Below are 18596 nucleotides of genomic sequence, written 5' to 3'. Positions count from 1 at the left end.
TTTTCTGACCCCGAGACTCAACTATTTTCTGCAATTCTCCAGCTGTGGTCCTTGGAGAGTCTTTAGCTACTCAAACTCTCCTTCTCACCATGCATTAGGACGATATAGACACACGTCCTCTTCCAGGCAGATTCGTAACATTTTCTGTTGATTGGAAATTCTTGATCATTGCCCTGATGGTGGAAATGGGAATTTTCACTGCTCTAGCTCTTTTCTTAAAGCCACTTCACTAATTTGTGAAGCTCAATTTTCTTTTGCTGCACATCAGAAATATATTCTTTGGTTTTTCTCATTGTGATGGATGATTAAGGGCATTTGGGCTTTGTTTCCCCCATTTTGGGCTTTGTCCCCCCCCCATTTATATTTCTGTGAAACAGGAAGCTATGGCTGGATAATTTCATGTTCATAATCACCCTGGAGTACTCAAAATTGTGAATATGAATGGGAATATACTTCAGAGTTATTTTACTCATAAGAATTTCTAGGGGTGCCAATAATTGTGTCCAATGTGTATTTGAGAAAAACATTTATTTCATAATGATATTTCCCCCCCATTTTAAATTCTTATTATCCAATGAAAGGTTAGATTTTTGTGAATTTTTTAAATAACAGATAAAAAGGATTAACAATGCAGATTAATTTTCACAGCCTCCTTTGATCATATTTAGCAAGGGTGCAGATATTTTTGCCCATGACTGTATGTGTGTGTGTGTTTACATATATACCATATAATTATGGTAGGCTTACAGTGGCTGTCTGATATACTTTAAGATAAACATTTATTATTTCAAGCCCATACATGATGATGTCCGGCACACTGGGGGTGGGGGGCGCCAAATTTTTTTACTGCATACCCCTCTAACACTGGATAATTGCACCCCTGGTCACTGCACCCGTTTACCAAGACATTTTGGAGCACTTCATGCTTCCTTGTGCTGCCCAGCTTTTTGAAGATGCTGATTTCATTTTCCAGCAGGATTTGGCACCTGCCCACACTGCCAAAAGCACCAAAAGTTGGTTAAATGAACATGGTGTTGGTGTGTTTGACTGGCCAGCAATATTTTTTTTTTTTTTTTTGGTTTTATGAAGTATTCTAATTTGTTGAGATAGTGAATTGGTGGTTTTTTGTTAAATGTGAGCCAAAATCATAATTAAAAGAACCAAAGACAAACTACTTCAGTCTGTGTGCATTAAATTTATTTAATACACAAGTTTCACAATTTGATTTAAATTACTGAAATAAATGAACTTTTACATGACATTAAAATTTATTGAGAAGCACCTGTACACACATACATACATACATGCAGATGGAATTTAGTAGTCTGTTTCTGACGCGTGCTTTACCTTGAATAAATCAAGTCATTGTCCATAATAAAGTCGGATATGCCAATCCATTTATTGTCCATTTGGCATTGCAAATAACAAAAGGCGCCCTCTCGATCACTTGATTTTTTCCCTAATAATGAAATAACTGAAAATCTGGGTGTCTCACATACATGAGAAATATATCTACAGAAAGCTTGAAATGTCTTTTAAACGAATCAATTCAAAACAAGCATCATGTAATCTGAGAAGGTTTCATTTCTCTCTAAAGCCGTGTTCATGTGGAGAGAGCCATCACTGTGAATTTCATCTTGCAGCCGACAAGAAACATTTGTTAATTAATAAATAATTAAAATGTCTCCTTTTTCACAATTATTAGGCTACTTCTGCCTGTGCTTTGTGTCAAACTTAATGCATGTTCTTGAGCGTGGAATATATTAAGACTCATTATGGATTATAGATGTAAATTTAATATAAACCTGCGATTAGTTGAATAATGACAAATGAACGACTAGTAACTAAAAATCTTACGTGGGAGGCAGATCTATTAAATACCCTCTAGACATCTCTGTTAAAGTTTTTAAAGCATTTTTTACGCATTTGCATAAATTCTTTTTTCAGAACGGTCTGTAACGGGGAGATGCCTTAATGATTTTCCCTCTGAAAAACAAAAACGAAAATTTAAATAAAATTGATATTTTATGTTTTGAGAATGGCCAACCCTTCTCTGCAGATATTGTGCTTCTTGTTTGTGCATTTTAAATCACATAAAGTCTACAAAATAGAGGTCGACCGATATATTGCTCGGCCGATATATCGGGCCGATATTTGTCATTTTTTAATATATCGGCATCGGCCGATATCCGTGTTTAGTAGCGCCAATTTAAATTCAGGCACGTCGGCGGGCAGACCCGTGTTATTGGTGCGGTGGAAAGTGCTGCTGCTGCCGCATGTGAAGGACCCCAAGCCAAAACTATTCAACAACAGTCCTGGGAGATAAAGGTAGTAAGAGAATTTCACTCTGTAAATGGGGTGGAGAAGGTGGCAGTTCTCACAAACACTGCAGCGTTATTGAGGGCTACGTTACTCCGCCCCGATCACAGACAGCACCGTGCTCGGAGAGACAACTGTCCTGGAGCTGCCCAGAACGGTGAATGACATTTGTTCGGAAGCATGGTTTGATGCAGACAATTATTGCTCACGTCTCTTTCTGCACATATCCAAATGTTTCCATATTCGCAATGTATCTGAATGTTAAACTATAATTTTTTTTTTTTTTTTTTTAATGTAAACTAGACGGAAAAGATCATCCTCTTCATCTGAGCAAAAACGTCCTTGGCGTAACAGCAGAGTGGACCGGTATACTACTGTCTATTTAAACTGACCAGTGTAACCCTTTTATATGTTTGGTTGACTGTACTTTATTTTAATAATGAACAGACTGCGATGTTAGTTTGAAATTAGAATGCACTTTAGATGTTCTGTGTCATTTATACCAAACACAAATGTTGCTGGTTGCTAGTGTGTTTGCAGCACTACTATTTATTTTTTATATTTTATTTTTTACATTTTTTTAGTTTAATTGATTTCTATTTATAATTTTTTTTATTTATTTAAATGTATATTTAAGTTTACATTTATGTTCCAACAAACTTGAAAAATTCTCCTTGATAAATGCTCTAAAACTTTTATGTAAATGATTGACTTCTAAGATTCGAGAGATGGTTCAAGTCAGTGCTCAATAAATGATGATATGTCACGGTGTCTGTTTCTGTGTCTCCCTGGGTGGCCACTAGAGGTCTCACTTCCCCTTATCGTCACTCCACTTTAGAACTGCATTTCCCATAGTCTTGTCTGTTTCATCACTGCTCATTGCACTCAGCTGTCCGTGGTTATCAATCATTGCACTCAGCCAATTCCCCGTTAGCATTGTCATTTCCTTGGGTATAAATACCCCGGTTGTTCTGTCATTGTCACGGAGTCCCTTGTTGAATGTCACCCTGGTTTGTCGTGGTTCTCGGATGTTGTGTATGTTTCTTGTTTCTGGACTGCTTACCTGGATTGTGACCTTTGCCTGGCTGACCATGAGATTTGGATTATCCTAATAAAACATACTGCAATTGGATCTACCTGTTTTGTGTGCGTGTCGTGACAGAAGGACTCCGTCATGCCTAGATCCAGCGGTGTGGGATTTCGAATCGGTTTCCCCAGCCACCATGGAGGAACGGAGGGGGTGATTCCGGAACTTAACCACCCTTCGTCAAAGGGGGAGTGAGGTGGGTGGCCTGGCGCAATTGTTTTGGACCATGGCGGTCGGGATGGGTTTATAACGATGCAGCACTGAAGGACTTTTTTAACAACTGTCTGGATGACCCTTTACCTCAATGGGAGATGAAGGGGCTGGAGATCCTAGACTTTTGGGGGTTTACCCATTACCTGTGCCATCGTGCTCAATGGGATACTTCGACCACACCTGTGTCTCCAGAGAAGAGGGCCGCCAGCCCAGCGCCACAGCACAAGCTGGCCGCCAACCCAGCGCCACAGCACAAGATGGCCGCCAGCCCGGCGCCACAGCACAAGATGGCCGCCAGCCCAGCGCCACAGCACAAGATGGCCGCCAGCCCAGCACCACAGCACGAGATGACCACCAGCCCAGCACCACTGCACAGGAGGGTCGAATCTACACCTGTGTTGGCAGATAAGATGGTTGACTCAACGCCTGAGTCTTCCGTCAAGGAGCCACCGGCACGTCATCATAGAGGCCGCAGGAGGAGGAGGAGACAGGCGTCAGCGGTTCCTCAAAGCCCGGAGGGCGTTCCCGAGCAGGCCGCTGCCGTCCAGGAGGACGTTCCCGAGCAGGCCGCTGCCGTCCAGGAGGACGTTCCCGAGCAGGCCGCTGCCGTCCAGGAGGACGTTCCCGAGCAGGCCGCGTGTCGTCCAGGTGGAGGTGTCCAAGGTTCCCGAGGCGGTGCCCGATGCCGAGGCCGTTCCCGAGGCGGTGCCCGATGCCGAGCCCGAGGCGGTTCCCGATGCAATGCCCGAGGCCGAGAAGGTGGCCGAGACAGAAGCGGTTCCCGATGCTATGGTCGAGGCCGAGGCGGTGCCCGAGGCGGTGCCCGATGCCGAGGCGGTGCCCGAGGCGGTGCCCGATGCCGAGGCGGTGCCCGATGCCAGGGCGGTGCCCGAGGCGGTCCCCGATGCCAGGGCGGTGCCCGAGGCGGTGCCCGATGCCGAGGCGGTGCCCGATGTAATGCCCGAGACCGAGGCTGTTCCGGAGGTCGAGGCGGTGCCCGATGTTGTTCCCGATGCCGAGGCGGTGCTCGATGTTGTTCCCGATACCGAGGCGGTGCCCGATGCCGAGGCGGTCCCCGATGCCGAGGCGGTGCCCGAGGCGGTCCCCGATGCCGAGGCGGTGCCCGAGGCGGTTCCCGATGCCGAGGCGGTGCCCGATGCGGTGCCCGATGCCGAGGCGGTTCCCGATGCGGTGCCCGATGCCGAGGCGGTGCCCGATGCCGAGGCGGTGCCCGATGCGGTGGCCGAGGCGGTGCCCGATGCCGAGGCGGTGCCCGATGCGGTGCCCGATGCCGAGGCGGTGGGCCGAGGCGGTGCCCGATGCCGAGGCGGTGCCCGAGGCGGTCCCCGATGCTATGTCCGATGCCGAGGCGGTGCCCGATGCAGAGGCGGTGCCCCGAGGCGGTTCCCGATGCAATGTCCGATGCCGAGGCGGTCCCCGATGCCGAGGCGGTGCCCGAGGCGGTGCCCGATGCCGAGGCGGTCCCCGATGCCGAGGCGGTGCCCGAGGCGGTCCCCGATGCCGAGGCGGTTCCCGATGCAATGTCCGATGCCGAGGCGGTGCCCGATGCCGAGGCGGTGCCCGATGCCGAGGCGGTGCCCGATGCCGAGGCGGTGCCCGAGGCGGTCCCATATGCTATGTCCGTTGCCGAGGCGGTGCCCGTTGCCGAGGCGGTGCCCGATGCGGTGGCCGAGGCGGTTCCCGATGCAATGTCCGATGCCGAGGCGGTGCCCGAGGGCGGTGCCCGTTGCCGAGGCGGTGTCCCCGAGGCGGTGCCCCGTTGCCGAGGCGGTGCCCGATGCCGAGGCGGTGCCCGATGCCGAGGCGGTGCCAGATGCGGTGGCCGATGCGGTGCCAGAGACGGTTCCCGATGTAATGCCCGAGACCGAGGCGGAGGTCGAGGCGATGCCCGATGTTGTTCCCGATGCCGAGGCGGTGCCCGATGTTGTTTCCGATACCGAGGCTGTGCCCGATGCCGAGGGCTGTGCCCGATGCCGAGGCTGTGCCCGATGCCGAGGCGGTGACCGATGCTGTTCCGCAGGTCGAGGCGGTGCCCGAGGCTGTGCCCGATGCCGAAGCGGTGCCCGATGCTGTTCCGGAGGCCGAGGCGGTGCCCGATGCGCAGGCCGAGGTCGTTCCCGAGGCGGTGTCCTTGTCCAAGGCCGTTCCCGAGGCGGTGCCCGATGCCGAGACCATTCCCGAGGCGGTGCCCGATGCCGAGGGTCCTTTCCCGAGGCGGTGTCCTTGTCCGACGCCGTTCCTGAGGCCATTCCTGAGGCCGTTCCTGAGACCGTTCCCGAGGCGGGTGTCCTTGTCCGATGCCGTTCCTGAGGCCATTCCCGAGGCGGTGCCCGATGCCGAGGTCGTTCCCGAGGCGGGGTCCTTGTCCAATGCCGTTCCTGAGGCCATTCCTGAGGTCGTTCCTAAGACCGTTCCCGAGGCGGTGCCCGATGCCGAGGTCGTTCCCGAGGCGGTGTCCTTGTCCGATGTCGAGCCCGAGGCTGTTCCCGAGGCGGAGGTCGTGCCCGAGGCCGTTCCCGAGGCGGTGTCCTTGTCCAATGCTGTTCCTGAGGCCGTTCCTGAGACCGTTCCCGAGGCGGTGCCCGATGCCGAGGCCGTTCCCGAGGCGGGGTCCTTGTCCAATGCCGTTCCTGAGGCCATTCCTGAGGCCGTTCCTGAGACCGTTCCCGAGGCGGTGCCCGATGCCGAGGTCGTTCCCGAGGCGGTGTCCTTGTCCGATGCCGTTCCTGAGGCCATTCCCGAGGCGGTGCCCGATGCTGTTCCGGAGGCCGATGCGGGGCCCGAGATGGTTCCGGAGGCGATACCCGTGTCCAAGGCCGTTCCCGAGGCGGTGTGCCCTTGTCTGAGGCCGTTCCCGATGCCCGTTCCCAATGCCGTGACCTGGCCATCGCCACAGCCTGCTCCTTACTGGCTCCCCGATTGGCAGGTTCCGTTCGGGCCACTCAAATGGCGAATTCCTCCCTGGCCGTCTGCACAACGAGAATGGACTGATCCACCGTGGCCACCTGAACTGCCTGGCCCCCTCGTGGTCCCCTGAACTTTCGGGTCCACCGTGGGCCACCTGAACTGCCTGGTCCCCTCGTGGTCCCCTGAACTTTCGGGTCCACCATGGCCCCCTGATCTGACCGAGCCACCTGGGCTACCAGGGGAGCCATCACTGCCGCCGGTCCCAGTTCCCCTACACGGGCCTGGCCCGCCATCCCTCCCCCTGTTCTGCCTCCACCAGTCCACCTCCCTCCTGGTCTCTTTGTTTTTGTGGTTATTTTGTTCTGAGGAGCATCTGGAAGCTGCTCCTTAGAGGGGGGGTAGTGTCACGGTGTCTGTTCTGTGTCTCCCGGGGTGGCCACTAGAGGTCTCACTTCCCCTTATCGTCACTCCACTTTAGAACTGCATTTCCCATAGTCTTGTCTGTTTCATCACTGCTCATTGCACTCAGCTGTCCGTGGTTATCAATCATTGCACTCAGCCAATTCCCCGTTAGCATTGTCATTTCCTTGGGTATAAATACCCCGGTTGTTCTGTCATTGTCACGGAGTCCTTGTTGAATGTCACCCTGGTTTGTCGTGGTTCTCGGATGTTGTGTATGTTTCTTGTTTCTGGACTGCTTACCTGGATTGTGACCTTTGCCTGGCTGACCATGAGATTTGGATTATCCTAATAAAACATACTGCAATTGGATCTACCTGTTTGTGTGCGTGTCGTGACATGATAAGTTTAGAAATGTTGTGCATCCACTTATTATTAGTGTGACATTTTAGCATGCAAATGAAGGGGAAAACTTCAAGATATCGGCCCTAAAAATCGGCAGCACATATCGGCCATCGGCTGACCCTGACCTCTAAATATCGGCATCGGCTATAGAAAAACCCATATCGGTCGATCTCTACTACAAAATATAATGTTTTTTGTCACCTATAAAAAATGTTCATAGACGGATACTTTACTGATGTCTGGACTCTGCTTGGGATTTAGAGAAACTTAAAGAGATGGTTTAATATAGGCCTATTGTTTATGAATAGGCTACATTCTGTGAAAATGTATATTTGCACACTCTAAAAAAATATTGTATGGACGCAACAAAACAAAACGGCCGACGCTCCACTCAGGGCTCGTAGTTGTGATTGGGCTCAACCCTCCCCCACGCGTTTGAGATACGCTGCCGAGCAGAGTATGAGCAGAGCAGAGTGATTCTGACTGAAGAGGAGTGAATTTTTTAAAAGTCGGAGCATCGTGGTTTTCACTCGCTCCAGTACCGCTCCATCACGGGTACAATTCATGCCAATGGCCCTTAATATAACTGCATATTTAGCAAGAATTTACATGATAAACATATTTAGCTATAGCTTGATACACATAATCTCTCCGATCAGAAGATTATAATGACGGCAATAGTCGAGCGTTACAGGCTAGTTCTCAAGGAGTTTGTCTGTTCCTTTTACTGATTATTTTCGGGTTAAAGCATGATTTAAACAGATACAGCACATTCACACTTAATCGCTGTCGCAATAATGCATTCAAACAAATGTAATCTTACAGTACTTCATCTGTATCTGATTTTGAATGAGCAGAAATCTGTAAGATATGCATCGATCTGTAGATAAAATAACTGAAAATTTACTGTTATTTTCAATACAAACTAAATTTGCGCAGCAGAAAGCAGCAATTATACATTTTAATGCTGACAATGTTATTAGTTTGGCGTTTGGTAGGAAAAAAAGTTTGCACACAATAGCCTAATCCCCTTTGAAACTCTCCTGTAATTTTATTTATTTCTTTTTATTTTATTTTTATAGGCTACATTATGAAAATAACATTTCAACTTTATCCACGGAGTGAGTGCGGAGCAGTGTTTCTGGTATCAGTGAGCGCGGAGCGGATTGATTATTAAATGCTCGAGCGCGTAGAGGAAATTGTATGATTGCATGATGGGCTAGTATTTAAAAAAAATAAATAAAAATAAAGGTCTTTCCAGCATTAAGGTAATATTGTTACTGCTTTTTATTAATCATCTTGTCTCAGTTATAAATTTGACTGGTAAATGATAAAGAATTATATTAAAACTTGTCTTGAACAATTTCTTTGTCATTTGAATATTGATTTTAAGTAGGGAGGCAAAAAAAATTGATTTAAATTGTAAAACGGATTTTTTTGTGAAAAAAAATTGGGGATTTTTTTTAGGCCATAAGGCCTATCGCCCAGCACTAATGCAACAGTTTGCATCTTTTTATTTTATTTTATTTTATTTTATTTTATTTTATTTTTTTGAATTAAGGCACTTCCTCTGAAATTAAGTTATAATAAATAATAAACTTTATTGCGCTATACAGTATTCAACATTTGAAGTGGATCAAACCTTTCTTTAAAGTTGTCCTAAAACGTGTTCTGCAAGTTTGATACCCTCATAAGGCACTGTCCATATGAAAGAGCAAGAGATTCACACCTTTATCTCGACCCCCACAAGCTATACAGAACTACCCCAACCCCCTCCAGCTGAACTGGATTCGGTCTGTTTTTTGGGCTGTGAGGAACGGTGTGTTGTCATGTTACTGGGTTGAAACATGCCTGCACTCACATCAACCCTACTCTTTTTATTCATTATTTTCTCGCAGCCCATATTACTATTTTCACTAGACCAAAATAATAACAAATTATCAATTGATAATTAATCATTATTTTTTTGAGAAAATCATTGTTATTTGTGAACGTAGGCGTTTGGGGAAGGCTTTAAGACCAAGCGGAATCCTCTGTCAGCTGCTCCCGCTTCACAGCACGCGAGGCTCCGCTAACTGATGCAGCTTCACCGTCCGCGGTTTGACATTACTAAATCAGTTTGAGCGAATACAACTCATTGATGATGAGCCCAACATTTAGAAGACGTATTTCATTGAGCTAATGCTGTTAAATAGAGATAAAAAAAAAAAAATTCTATTCTTAAACTTGGAGCTCATTATATTGAAGTAAAAATCCAAACACCAGAAGCAACCTACACTCTCAGTGTTCTTTCATTGAAAAGTATGCATTTTATTTATTCACAGGCTATATGGTTGAAATACTATTTTAGTTGAAAACTTTAAGTGCCATTGTTTAAAAAAATGCATCATAGAAACGTTTCATAGACCTTCAGTTGTCATACTTTAAAATCCCATGCCATTTGTAATTTCACTGTCTTTTCCCCTCCTAAATTACTACCCCAATTCTACAATGGTAAAATTTATTCAGGCCGATGGCGTTTTTTATGACATTATTTTTTTTTTTAGAATAATTGTATCCTACATAAATGGGTGAATCAAAACAAATATAACTTTTTAACTGCAGGCAGATATAGGCCTATATTATTGTACATTACAAATATTTGGATCGTCCCTAATTCTGTCCCTTATTTTATTAAAGAATAAATACTTATTTTCTTCAAGAATAAACATTATAAATAAATAATAAAAGAAATAACCTCTATTAGCCCTTATTTGTAAGTTGTAGGAGATATGCGAGTGATTAATAGATTTAAAAAAAGAAAAAAAAGTGGGTGCTTGGTTTCAGAAAACGAATACAGCTCGTAAAAAATGCTATGATGAAAAAGTCATGCTAACTTATTAATTCATAGAAATAATTTAAGCAATTAAAACCTTTTTTATACTAGATTCAACTTGAATTTCAATACTATTAAACTGACTTTAAAATCTCAAGGAGTTTATAAGTTGAAACGGTAAAATGTCAACTAAATGAACTTGTGTTTTATATTGTATCTGAAGACATTGATTGCATGTTAGCATAAAACTAACTATATATATATATATATATATATATATATATATATATATATATATATATATATATATAATATATATATATATATATATATATATATATATATATATTTTTTTTTTTTTTTTTAAATGAACAATTCCTGTATAAAATGTGACAGCAACCTTTATATCAAACATTTTGAAATCATCTACAGCTGAACAACTGGAGAGGCAGATTGAGCGCGCGGAGTGAATGTGATGCACAAAGTCATTTTTAGATGCAATGGAAAAATAAAGCTGGATAAAAACATACACGAAAACACGCTAAAAAGTAAATTAAGTTTGTGAGAGTTGCATTTTATTACATTCAAAAATAATAACGGCAGGCCTAATAATGCTATAGATTAATGTACCAACAGGATATTTTTAGTTCCCTTCACTTTACAACAAATCCTTTAAATTCAACAAAATCATCAGAACAGCACAAGAATTAAAAATATATAATTCTAATGGATAAATATAATTTTAGTATATAATAATATAGGCTTATAAACAAACAAAAAAAAATAATAATAATTAAAAATAATTTAAAGCGATACATAAGGTAAGGTTGGGCTTATCTCTCTCATTCCGGACAAATCCAAACATCATGCCCATTTGAAGCTAAACTCTTATTCAATAGGTAAAACAGGCTTTGGATTTCACACGTGTTTCAGTATCGACGGAAAAAAAATCATAATGAGCAAAAATATGCCAAAGTGGACCGCTGCTCGTGCCGCATGTCTCGGTGAACAACTGCTGTTTCCAATGAATATGTGCGCGTGAGGCACCAGCGCGATCAAAGTCACAATTCACAATTTTTGGTCACACAGTAAAGACATAATTCAAAAATGCAAAGTGTTAGCAATTTGAAAAGTCAAGAATAATAACAGAGTGAATAATAATTATTTGTAAATGCTGGACCGTTCTCATTTCGCTCTGCAAATGGAACCTGAAGATTATTATAATTATTATTATTTTTTTTTTAACCAAGAATGAACCGAAATGAAAACATTTAGCTTTTAATCCGTATATATATATATATATATATATATATATATATATATATATATATATATATATATATATATATATATATGACTGTTTAATAACAATAGCATGCATAAAGAGCCCTTGTGTAAAGGTCTTTCTTTAAATTTTTGATGAGTAGACTGTAGCCTAAGACTATCCTATTTTTTAATGGCTTTTAAGGATGTTATAATGTATATTATAATGTTATTGTTGTTTAACGTCTTCCCTTCCTTTCATTTTACAATTACATTCAGTTCGCAATCCGTCCCTTTGCGCCACCTGGCGGTAGTATAGCGAATGATTTTAACACGCGACTGACTTGCAGTTAACGCCGCGACCATGCGGCACGCGCAGCAGTATTACCCATTTTGGTTGTCTACCTACTGTATATGACCAAATATTAGGGCAGATACAAACGTGTTGTTGATAGTTGGTTCTACATTGGTTGTGTTGACAGCTTTGTCAACTTTGAACTCTTTGCAATGAATGTGAAGAACACTGGGGTGTTTTTGGTTGCACACTTTGCAAGTCAAGCGCCTTTTACACTCTTTGCTCCAGTGTCCAACATGTAAGCAACCAAAACAGACAGCTTTTTCCTTTATAAAGTTGACCTTTTCCCTATGTTTCTTCTTTTCAAACTCTTTACATTGATCCAAAGAATGATTTTGTGAACAGAACAAACAGGTGGTGGAGATACACTTGAACCGGCTGATTGACTGTTCAACATTTGCCTTTTGGATTTCACCAACAAGGGTTTTGTCAATGTTGGTGACACTGGTAGCAAAACTGTCCCCTTTCAACTTAGGCTTTGACTGGGATTGTGATTTCCATTTGTAGACATCTTTGGGTTTACCAATTGTTCTCACCTCTACATTTTGAATGGACCCATATATAGTTGATCTGAAATGATTTTAACTTGGTATTCAATAAAGTTGACAACATCACTAAATTTGGCTCTTCGTTTCTGTCTTTCCATGATATCACAAGCAGTTGTTCTCCATTTTTCTCTGAGTTTAAATGGAAGCTTTAAAATTACTGCTCTCATGTTTGTTGGCATGTCTAGTTCTTGCATGTACTGTAGATCTGCCATTGCATTACAACAACCACGTAAAAAGAGTGCATAATCTTGAAGAGCTGTGATATCTTCGTACCTGATCATAGGCCATCCAAGCACCTTTTTCCATATATGAAGCAGAAACAAAATAATCCTCTCCAAACTGCTGTTTAAGCATAGCTTTAGCTGTATCATAACCTCTTTCAGGTGCCATATTCATACAGCTTCGAACAATTTCTCTTGGGCGCCCTCTTGTATACCTTTCAAGAAAATACAAGCAATCACCCTTGTTATTCGTTTTTTCCTCCACACAATGTTTAAAAGCTTTGGTAAAAAAACTGAATTGCAATGGATCCCCTTCAAACACTGGAATCTCACGTGGTGGCAAGTATTGAGACCCTTGTTGCTGTATTAGCAATTCTGTTATTTCTTGATGTTTTTGAAGCATATTCTGTGTGAAACCAAACCTTCCACCATCTACTGAAGCAGTTGATCTAGGTCTTGAAGAAGCGTGTTGCTGTACATGATGAGATGAAGCAGGTTGTAACATCTGTGCTGCTTTGCATTGTAGTCCTTGGCTTTGTCTCAACTTCTGGATGAAGAGATGCAGTTGCTGATCTTGCTTGTCTGCTGACATAGGATTCCATAGGATCCACTGCGATGCTGTCTGCTCAAAAGTCCTAAGCACAGATAGCTTTGCATTGGAGGCTGCGATTTTTGCATCGATATCCATTTGTTCCTTACGTTTCTGTAACATTTCCAACTGTGGCTCAATATCATGCTTCGCTTTTAAAGACTTTGCTTGAGTGACAAGAGCAGCTTTTTTTCGCTTCAAGCTGAATGCGTGCAAGTTGCACAGAGGCATTAGATTTGCTTTAGCATGAACTGGGTTGGCTACTTTTGTGGCTTGAAGTGTGACTGCTGACCCTTGTTTCTACATTTGAAACGCTATCATTGGGTTCAATTTCACTGGCAGCACGATCACATTCCTCCCAGGCAAACACGTATATGTGGGGCCCATATGGGTTACAAATGGGCTACAGGGGGGTACAGAGTGGGCATGGGCTCAAAATGGGCATCCTATCTGGGGCCCACTTGGGTAAACTAAGTAGGTCCACATGGGCAAACCCAGGTGGGCTCCCCATGTGGGACCTACTTGGTTCACTAATGGGAAATGAGTACATGGGCTGAAAATGGACTAATTCAGTTTAGCAAGAAGACAAGTGCAAACACAGTCAATCCCAAATGTTGATTACATGGGTAGATAGTACACAAATATTTTCCTTTAAAATTATTTTTTATTGTTATTTTGACAGTTTAACACAATGTGACTTTAATCAAAATTTTTAAATGCCAAAACTGGTATTTTACCCAAATTTATGGAATTTAAAATTTAAAATTAAAATTAAAAACACTTGCTGTTTTTAAATCTAGCCTAAAGACTCATTTATATAGCCTGGTATTTGACGCTACATGAGAGCTGCTTCCTTTTATTGTCCTTATGGTGTTTTATTGTCTTCCTACATGTTGTTGACTGTTGTATCATTGATATTTTTATTATTTTTGTGTGTACAGCACTTTGATAAACACTTGCTGTTTTTAAAAAAAGGGCTTTATATTCATATTCATTCTTTATTGTCCTCAATAGAGGAAATTTGTTTCCACAGTCCGTACCAAAAAGTAACATTCAACACTCATAACATACACGTACAACATAGAATTTTGTACACATGAGTAGATTAGACTTTCTGTAAATTCAGCGCTCTTATTGCTGAAATTACAAAGCTTTTCCCTAGTCGTGATTTTTTATAATGCAGTTGTCTATATCTGAGACCTGAGGGAAGAAGAGTGAAACATGAGTTAAGAGGGTGGCTGGGGTTTTGTATGATGGTATTTGCTCTGCGAATGGGTAGCAGCGTCAATGAGAGCCGGCAAGTTGGGTGTGGGAAGACCAATTATTTTTGAAGATGTCTTAGTGATTCTAAGAAGCTTGTTCCTATTAGTGAGAGAAAGTATAGTGAAATAGCAGGTGGGACAGTACAGAAGGACGGGTTCAATGATGCTACGGTACAACAGAAGAAGAAGATGTGGTTTGACTGAAAGAGATCTGAGTTTGCGTATGACAGATAGTCTCTGTTGGCAGCGCCTGTGAATGTCTATGGTGTGATGGTGAAAACTCAATTTATCGTCCAGAATAATGCCAAGGTACCTAAAGCTGTTCACAATGTCCACTGACTGGCCCTTGATGGAAATATGGCAGTGAGCAGTGGAGGATTTTTGGCGCATGTCCAGGATAAGTTCCTTTGTTTTAATAATGTTAAGAATGACATTGAGTGAAATTGGCAACAGATTGATGATATGCTGTGACTGATTCCATCCCGGTAAGGAGGGCGAGTATGGCTGTGTCATCCGAGTATTTGAAATACTTTATAATGTCAGAAGAACTACGGCAGTCGTCAGTATATAATGTGTAAAGGAACGGACTGAGGACGCAGCCTTGGGGGGCTCCAGTGTTGACAGTAATGGCGGAGGATGTTATACTACCCAACCTTACTGGCTGTGATCTGTCATTGAGAAAATTATAAATCCAATGGATAAAAAGAGTTGGCACGTGAAGTTGTTGGAGTTTAGTTATCATGAGGTGACGTTTGTATCGTATTAAAGGCGGAACTGAAGTCTATGAAAAGAATCCTGGCATAATGGCCAGGAGAATCCAGATGTTGGAGGAGAGTATGAAGAAGGCATGCAACAGCATCCTCTGTTCCTCTTTTTGGCCCTGTAGGCAAACTGGTAAGGATCCAGCTGTGGTCCGACAACCGGAAGGATATTATTTAATACCAGTTTCTCAAGACATTTTGCTATTATAGAGGTAAGTGCTACTGGTCTATAATGATTCAGTTCACAGGAACAAGATCTTTTGGGTACAGGAATAATAGTGGCAGTTTTCCAGAGGGCGGGGACAGTTGCTGTCTGTAGTGACTCTTTAAAAAGTGAATAAAGGACAGGAGATAAACTCCAAGGCACAGTTCTTGAGCAGTCTCCCAGTGATTCCATCTGGGCCAGGGGCCTTTCCAGTGTGTCACCTCCTGAGCTGCTGATAGACATCTCCCACCGTTAATGGGACATAATGTGGCTCTACAGGAGTGGGTAGGCTCCTGAGCATTCTTTCACATTCAGTGGTGCAATTTAGAGTATCAAACCTGGCATAGAATTTGTTCAAGTCTTTGGCAAACGAGCTGAGATGAGTAGATGTAGGAATGCTGGCATTTGAAGTGGTTCCAGTGAGTGTCTTCACCTTCTGAAAAGCCTGCCTGGTGTTCATACTACTGAAATCCTTTTCTAATTTGTCCTTATATGCAAGTTTTGCCTTTTTGATTTCATTTTTCACAGAGCGATTAATGTCTCTCAGTAAAAGTCACTCTTTGCAATTAAATGCTTGTTGTTTCTCTTTGAGTTTGAGTTTTATTTGACCGGTCATCCATGGTCTCGAGTTGGGATATCTTTTAACAGTTTTGGCTGGAATACTAGTTGCCATGCAAAACTTGATGTAGTCAGTTATTATCTCCGTTTTTTGTCTAGGTCGCCATCAAAAATACTCCAATCTGTACATGCAAATGACCCTTGAAGTTGTGCAGTTATATCCTCTGTCCACTGGGTGATGCTATATGTAACTGGCTTTTCTCTCTTCAACAATTGTCTATATTGCGGGAGCAAAAAGACGATGTTGTGATCCGCGGAGCCTAATGGAGGCTGCACGCGAGCAGTATAAGCATTGTTTATGTTCCCGTAGCACAGATCTAACACATTATTTTTTCTAGTGGGGGAATCAACATACTGCTCAAAGGATGGAAGGACACTGTCAAGTTTGCAGCTATTAAAATCCCCCATAATAAACACCGGAGCCCCAGGGTATTTATTCAGCATAACATGAACATTCTGGGCTGCTAGCTCAGCTGCTGCATTGGTATTAGCACCAGGAGGAATATAAACACAGCTGATAACCAACGTGGAAAATTCCAGAGGGAGATAGTAGGGATGAAGCGAAACAGTAAGCATTTCAATATCAGGTGTGCAGACCCTATCATGGGTCTTGATGTTATTGCACCACCGGTTATTAAACATAAACACAGACACCTCCACCCCTTTCCTTACTGGAATCACTCGTTCGGTCCGCCCGGATGATGGTGAAGTTATCCAACCTGACTTCTTCATCGGGAATGGAGTCCTTCAGCCACGTCTCGGACAGCGCGATGATGCAAGCCTCCCGAAAAGATTTTTCCCCTTGGCATCTAGCATGTAAGATGTCCATCTTGTTCCGGGGAGATTGTACGTTAGCCATCACGACTGAGGGAAGGGGGGGTTTAAAAGGACACCTCCGAAGCCTGGCGTGTGCCCCTCCTCGCCTTCCTCGTTTCCTCGGCTTGCATAGGATGTCAGCTGGAATTACATCCAATGGTGTTAAGCCGTGAGTGGCAGAGCCTCGGAGAGAGAGGAGATCTTGACGGGAGTAAGTGATTTTGTTGTTGCTTTGTGTATCCAAGTGAAACGCTGCACCTCTGAGATCGCAAGTGATCAATAGAAAGATCATTTCACATAGATCATGTTATCCATGTTCTGAACTCACGCAGTACAAAAACATAAAGAACTTAAACAAAAGGATAAAACAAACAAAACAAAAACTTAACATAGACAAGTGACTCAACATGACACGAAGGGTACAGACTGTGTTGTCGCAGCAGAGCATGCGCCACCGGATGGAGGGTCAGTCATCCCATACTTTATAAATAAACTTTGACTTTAAAAGGATCAAGTGCTTGCATACAGAGAAAACATGCTAAAAAAAAAATGAAAGTTTGGCAGGATGGATCTCGCGAGATTTTATTCAGCAATACCCATCCCCCACCCCTCCTGAATCGCGGCAGCGCCATCACTCACTGTCTGTCAATCAGCTGTAATCTTTTGGACATTTCTGCTGTCAGTGTATTCAAGGTAAGAACCTAATAATTTCATACAATATATACAAAAGTGAACATTTTAATTAAAATACATTGTTTTCAAATCAATGTTTAACAAAACATATGTTCTTGTCAGTAGAATTTCAATTACACATCCACTTCCCTAAGATCGCGCCATTTTCCCCCTTATTTATGACCAAAGCGATAAGAATTACTGTATGCTATCATTTTAACATTTTTATTTACTACAAACTGTGTCCCAATTGATTGGATTTGAGAATCTAGCTTTAATATTTTACCACTGTTTTACGATATCCGACAATGGCAGTCATTTCTTAATTTGTGTAAGGTGTATGTTACATTTTAAACACCCAAAATGAAAGCAGGAATTTTCGAATGTAATTACGAGACAAGACTGTTTTATATCGTGTCTGCTCCTGTTTATTTTGTGATCACAGTACAGTGCACACAGCGACCACTTTAGCTTTTATTCTAAAAGTGTTCACATTCAGTTAAATATTTGCATTCTCAAATGTTTAATTTGACATTTTAAATTTTTATAAATGTCTATTTCATCACAGAACAACAAGTTTCCACTGAATCACAAGACCCTTTCCTGTGCTCTTCCCATCCCCCACCCCTCCCCGCCTGAATCCAGCCGGCGCCATCACTCTTCGTCTTTCAGCTGTAATTTTGCGGGGATTTTTACTGTCAGTGTTTTCAAGGTAAGAACCTAATAATTTCATACAATATATTCAAAAATTTAAAATTTTAATTAAAATGATTGTTTTCAAAGCATAATGTTTAACAAACATCTCAGTTAAGGCGGCCGGTTGAGTTCATCCGAAAATATACGAAGGCAGTCACACACAAAAATGCACAGAAACCATTTGTGTATGACAGAATATTATATTCGATACCGTTATTGTATTTCCTGAAAAGTGTCAAAGTGGAGATAACTCCTTTGTTGCAAGAGCTCAAATATGGAATTTAATCTCACTTTAATGCTCTTCATGTATTTTACAGGAAGCTTGAAAAAAAAATGCCCTTAACAAACCCAATAACCAGAAGAGAGGCAGAAAAAGCAGTGTCAAAGTGTCTAATCAGTGCCAGGGATGGGAGGAAATCGTACT

The 18596-nt window shown here is 43.0% G+C and overlaps 1 protein-coding gene across 1 annotated transcript in view; it reads right to left on the bottom strand.

Moving 5' to 3' along the window:
• Window positions 1-18596, bottom strand: part of LOC109085447 (atrial natriuretic peptide receptor 1-like) — a 1054061-nt gene that overhangs the window by 948838 nt on the left and 86627 nt on the right. The gene's annotated exons all lie outside the window — the stretch shown is intronic.

Source organism: Cyprinus carpio, chromosome B19, assembly GCF_018340385.1.
Source record: "Cyprinus carpio isolate SPL01 chromosome B19, ASM1834038v1, whole genome shotgun sequence".
Lineage (NCBI taxonomy): Eukaryota > Metazoa > Chordata > Actinopteri > Cypriniformes > Cyprinidae > Cyprinus > Cyprinus carpio.
This window is presented reverse-complemented; position numbering and strand designations above follow the sequence as displayed.